Consider the following 5,877-nt stretch of genomic DNA (forward strand, 5'->3'; position numbering starts at 1 on the left):
AATCAGTTGTTTTCACGGCTATTCAAAATCAGTTGTTTTCACGGCTACTTGAAATCAGTTGTTTTCACGCCTATTCAAAATCAGTAAGTAAATCACGGCTTTTCAATGGCTACGTATACACCCTGAAATTAGGCCGCGGCCTGTACTTCAAATTCGACCTAAATTATTTAGCCCGCCTGCTGTAAACAGTTGATAGACGACCGGACCTGGCTTTAGATCAGGCCGCGTATTTTAGTGACCCGACCTGAAATCGGCCGTTATCATTTGCTATGTAAACGCGCGATCAAGCGCGACGCGTCCTAAAATGACCTAAAAGCTTCATTTGCTTGTTCGGATTCGCTGCAATTCAGGGCGATCCCAAATACGATCCCGTCAATTTTTAGGTTTCTTTCGGTGTAAACGAATGATGACTAGACCTACTTCGGGTCACAATATAGGTCAGGCCGCGATCAGGTCGCTGGGTGTAAACGTAGCCAATAAGTTTCAAATTATTATTTAACAACACCTTACTTTTAGGTTGTATCTAATCTTTCCGTATTCATCAATGGATCGTTTAAGTTTTAATGAATTAGCTGATATGCATTTTATGTATGGTCTTGCTCAAAGTAATGCTGCCGAGGCAAGAAGATTATACATCCAGTCTTTTCCAAATCGAGATGTACCGGGAATAGCGTTTTTTCGAAATGTAAACAGAAACTTGAGAGAATTTGGTAATTGTAATTTTAAAAAATTGAAAATAAAAATTTACGATTTTTGAACATAAAAGTGGCTATAACTCGGAAACGGTTCATTTCCGGACCTATGTTTGTATGAACTTTTTTGCTTGTTTTTGGGTCCCAAATCACCTCCCGAAGTGGAGTAGGCGATTTTTCGGACACCCTGTATATTAAAAAAGAATTGAAAAAGAACTGTTTAACTTCGATAATAAAGCATTGATAAATTAAGTGTATATTTTTTCAAAAGCTATAGAATCAAAAGTGAAATGATTTATCTCATATATTATAACTTGGCGCTGCTTGGCGTGAGACACTGCCGTGTCTCTTGATACCGTTCTTATACCACTGTTCGTCAAATTTCAAATACAAGAAACGAATCCTATAGGATGCCATCTATCGGATAGTCCGAATTTAAAAGTGTAATATATATAATGCACATGTGTCGTGTTTATATATAGTTATATATAATTACATTTAATTTATGTGGTTAAATGCTTTCTTTATATAATTTATATATAAATTATAAGAACTTATATATAATCATGTCAAATTGTATATAAAACATTATATATTTAAATATATTTTAATCGCTTGTATAATTATATACAGTCATATATGTATAATCATATATATTATCATATATAAGTACGGAAATTTTGCTTTTTATATATAACGTTACATGAAATTATATATAATCAAATAGAGTTATATATACTTCCATATGAATCTTATATGTATCCATACATGAGTGCATATATGATCTATTGTTCATATCTAATTATATTTGGTATTATATATGCTCATATATAATGATATATGGACTCATATATAATTTTATATAAAATACCAAATTTCATATATAATCACATATACTCATATATTTGAAAATAGGATGGCTATGAGAGTCAGACGCAGTTATCAGTGCGTAAGTGATCAAATCACTGATTTATTTCTTGTGTATACATTCGAACGTTTCGGCTCGGGATTGAGCCATCTTCAGCGAGAAAATTAATTAAATTACTCCCCCTCTCCAATCTTGTTGAGTGAGTTTCAGGATTCAAAGATCTAAAAACAACATTGACTATCAGATTGATATCTGTAATAAATGTTTTTCTATAAATCGAGTCAATTTGAACAACATTATTAAACTTACCCAATAGTCAGGAGAAAAGGAATATTACAAAGCCATGTAAAAAAGCGTTGTAAGATGTCATCCGAAAAGATAAAGAAATACAAACAATAAGACGGAATCAACGAACTTGTCAGGACAACGGACACGAAGTATCTAACGTTAGTTTAGTTATGTCACGGTCATGGTAACAAACCTTAATAAATAAAAGTTGAGATGTAAGGGTCGACAATATAAAAAAATTAAAACCAAAATAAGCAGTCCGTATTATAACAAGGCATATACACAGGCAATCGGCATGGTTTACAATTTATTTAATATTGATACATAAGCATGGTGAAGAAATTCTGTATCTGTTTGAGAATTGAGGCTGTTCTTTTGTAACTTGATATATACCATTTCTGACACTAATTGTTTAGCTAAAAATTGTTCTCTGTCTAATATTTCGACATTCTCCCAATCAAATTCATGGTCAAAATTAATTCTGTGTTTCAGTGATAACGGATTAAGTTGTAGTGTTTCTATGAATATGATTTCTATGTTCGGAAACTCTGGTTTTTAATTGTCTCATCGTTTGCCCGACATAGGAAGCATCGCAATCTGCATGAGATCTTATAAACCACATGCCTGTTGGATTGGATTGGAAAATTGTCTTTCTGTGCTCTAATAAATTTTCGCATTTTATTTAAGCTGAAAAACGAAATTAACATCTAGATCTTTAGTAACATTTTTAAACTTCTCCGCAATGTTTGAAACATAAGGAATAGTGAACCAGATGCGTTGTTCCTCGTTGTCGTTACTCGGTGAGGGTTCATTTTGTTTGCGTGTACATTTATTGAGGAGAGACTTAATTCTAAAATTAATTGTGTTAAAAATAAATGGTAAAGGGTAGTCATTCTTTAAGAAAGTGTTTATTATAAACTTTATATTCTTTGAATGAAATTTTGGATATGATAATAAAAACGCCCTATCTACCATGCCCATTACCGTGCCTCTTTTTTTAGAAATAGGATGTTGCGACATATAATTGAGATAACGGCCCGAGAAAGTCGGTTTGTGAAACCAGTCAAATTCTAAAATATTATTGTTGTTAATGATGGTTACAGCCAAAAAATTCAGCTTTTCACCTCCTATTTCAATCGTGAATTGTAATCTAGGATGGTATGAGTTAAATTCATTGAGTATTGTGTCAATCGAATTTTTAGGTGCAGCCATCGCTACATCATCAACATACCTGCAGTAAAACGGTAAAATGAAAGTTAATATATATCTGCAACGCCCTATTCTCAAAATCCTGCATCACCATATCGGCAGCGATAGGAGAAAGCGGAGAGCCTATTGGAGTACCGAATTTCTGTTTATATATAATTTTATCAAACACAAAATACGTTGAATTTAAAATTCTAGAGCTTTCAAAAATTCTTTTTTGGGAATCTGACATTTTTTGGAAATATCCGGCCACCTAGTAGAAACGCTTTGCATTACTAAATTTATAGATATGTTGGTAAATAGAGAAATTACATCTAATGAAATCAGGATAAAATCCTTATCAATATGTGTTTCGTTTAATTTGTTGACTAATTCAAAACTGTTCTCTATGTGACTATTGGGTTTAGGTATTCTCTTAGTTAGAAATGATATTATGTAAAAAAACTGCTAATGGGTATGTTGGAATATCAATCAAAGAGATAATTATTCTAAGGTGATTTCCAGTTTTGTGGATCTTCGGTAATCCGTACGCTCTCGACAAATTCCCGTCACTGCAATATAAGTGCCTATATGTAGAGTCTGAGATATATTTACGATTTTTCCATCCCAAGATTACATCTCTGATATTTTTAGTGACTGAATTTGTTGGATTTTTAGCAATCCTGATATATATATTTGTGTCTTGTACTATTTCTGTCATTTCTTGTATATATATTTCTTGTATATATTCTTGTATATGTATCTCTGTTCAATGTTACCGTACAGTTGCCTTTATCGGCTCTGATAAAAATGATGTCTGGGTTATCATTAATAAATTGTTTAGTGGAACGGACAAGTTGTGACAATTCCAGTTAGAGTGGAGATTTTTTAGGTGAAAAAGAAAAATTCGGTTAATAACCGGAATGAAACGGTTTCTAATGTTTAACAATGTATTGATATGTAATTTTCTTAAGGTTTTACTCTTATTACAGAACGGTAAGGAAAAATTCTCACCTAACTGTAGGAGACACCGGACATTGTCAGGAATCTGAGTGGAAGTTAGATTAATAAACCATTGTGTAGTCTATTTGTCTTTAATTGTGTTGAGAGATGAGCAGGAATCATTGTTAGAAAATGGCTCAATCCCGAGCTGAAACGTTCGAATGTATACACAAAAAATAAATCAGTGATTTGATCACTTACGCACTGATAACTGCGTCTGACTCTTATAGCCATCCTATTTTCAAGTTTTATTTTCGAGAGTCTTTACTCATTATTTTATAATAATATATATTTATATAAAATTATATACATAATATATACATTATATATAATTATATATAATTGGTATGGGAATAAGTTTTAATCGTTTTTTATCTAGAAAAAAAGCATAGTTTGAATATGATGATATTAAATGATTTTATTCAAAATAGTTTCCATCTGAAGCGACGACCTTCGCCCATCTTTCAGGCAATAAACGGATTCCTCGAGCGAAGAATTCTATTTTTTTCGATGCAATCCAGTCATCGACCCATTTTTGTATGCTGTCATTTGAAGTGAAGCGCTCTCCAGTAAGTGCCGACTGCATCGACCGGAACAAATGATAGTCTGAAGGGGCAATGTCTGGTAAATAGGGCGGGTGGGGTAGAACCTCCCATTTCACCCCTTCTAAGTATGTTCGGACGGGTTGACCAACATGTGGCCTAGCGTTGTCGTGCTGCAGAATCAGCTTCTCGTGTCTATCGTGCCATTCCGGCCGTTTTGTTTGAATAGCTTGTTTCAAACGCATTAGTTGAAGTCGGTAACGTTGGGAATTGATAGTTTCGGTCGGTTTCAGTAGTTCATAGTAGACTATGCCCCGCATGTCCCACCAGATACAGAGCATTACCTTTGACCCGTGAATATTGCGCTTTGGTGTTGATGGACCTGGTTCACCTGGCATCACCCATGCTAGTTTGCGTTTAGGATTGTCGTAGTGAATCCATTTTTCATCGCCAGTGATGATCCGATGCAAATGTGGTACCCAATTTCCTACCCTTTGAACCATTCCCAGCGCATGTAGGCGTTTTCCAACGGTGGACCGATCAACACCCAATGCTTCAGATAATTCTTCAAGTGTCTGACATGGATCAATATCAAGCAATTCCTTAAGTTCCTCATTTTGGAATTTTTTTGGGGCACCACCGCGTTCTTTGTCGTTGACATCAAAATTAACACTTTTGAAGCGTTGGAACCAATATCTGCAAGTTGGTTCCGATGGAGCATGGTCGCCGTAAACATCCACAAGCAAACGGCACGTTTCCGCAGCACTTTTTTTCAAAAAATAGTAGTGGGGAAGAACTTCCCGCAAATGCTGCTTTTTTGGTACAAATTCCGACATTTTCGATGCGATATGATACTTGTTGTTTACACTTCAAACAAAAGTCTTATACTGCGTTACACTGCTGACATACACAGCTGTTAATCCACCTATCGAAAGGTTAGAAAATATGCAAGCGATACTATTAACGCTATCTATGAAAAAACGATTAAAACTTATTCTCATACCCAAAATCTTTTTTCCTGGGATGTTTTACATTTATAAAGATTTATTTAAAAAAATTTTTTCTTTCATATTTTATAAGTTTTCTTCAAAAAATATAAAATAAGAAATCTTAGAATATTTCAGATAGAATATTTCATTCACATATATGAAGAATTTTAAGAAAGATGTAGGCTTTTTCAGTATTTCTAAAAAGTGTCCCAATTCGTATAAAAAATCTGATAAATTTTCTAAAAAGTTATAAAATTATACGGAAACTCTGAAAAATTCTAAAATTTACATAAAAATTTTTATGTATATAT

The sequence above is a fragment of the Temnothorax curvispinosus genome, unplaced genomic scaffold, assembly GCF_003070985.1.
Source record: "Temnothorax curvispinosus isolate PA1 unplaced genomic scaffold, ASM307098v1 QBEX01018571.1, whole genome shotgun sequence".
Taxonomy (NCBI): domain Eukaryota; kingdom Metazoa; phylum Arthropoda; class Insecta; order Hymenoptera; family Formicidae; genus Temnothorax; species Temnothorax curvispinosus.